Below are 712 nucleotides of genomic sequence, written 5' to 3' on the forward strand. Positions count from 1 at the left end.
ATCAGCATGGCCTGAAAGATAATAATTTAAAAATAGAAAATTTGTTGCGCTGCGCAGTTTGCAGTTTGGCAGGTCCCTGTCGCTTCGCTGCCTCTGTACAGCATTTTAAGAAAAATAACCAACCTTGCTCTCTGCATTCGAGGTCACGGCTGGCTTCGTGTCCTCTTCCCTCGCCCTCGCCGGCTGTTGCTGTTGCAGCAGTATTAGAATCCGAAAAATCGTCGTCTGGATCAGAATCAGTTTCGCAGACGATACGACGATTCTCAACTGCAAAACAAGGCGATAGTTCGCGTTAAAATAGAGAAAAGTGCGGATATTTAAAACTCCTACTCACTCCCTTCTTTTTTTCGCACGTGTCACACAACTTACCTGGAGAGAGGGGCGGGGTATGGGTCGTGACGGCAGAGACACTGGACTGCACTGGTTGCGTCGGCGTCGAGAGGTTATTGTTGTTTCTATTCTTGTTTTGGTTATGCAGTGATGAGAAAAAGGCTTTAATGCCTCGCTGTCCAGAGTGGGGGTGCTTGAAACCACCACCACTCATGTTGACGCGTTCAGGTTCAAATTTAATCAGGCAATACAAATAACAGCACCGACTCCGACAAGAAGTAGCGCCACACGACAAGACACGACCTGTTTGTTTTGTTTTGACTAGGTCGCGCAGCGCTCAGGCGGAGCGGAAGGAAAGCCGAGAGCCAAGCGACAGAGCAGC

The sequence above is a fragment of the Frankliniella occidentalis genome, unplaced genomic scaffold (assembly GCF_000697945.3).
Source record: "Frankliniella occidentalis isolate FOCC.00 unplaced genomic scaffold, Focc_3.1 Scaffold239, whole genome shotgun sequence".
Classification (NCBI taxonomy): Eukaryota; Metazoa; Arthropoda; class Insecta; order Thysanoptera; family Thripidae; genus Frankliniella; species Frankliniella occidentalis.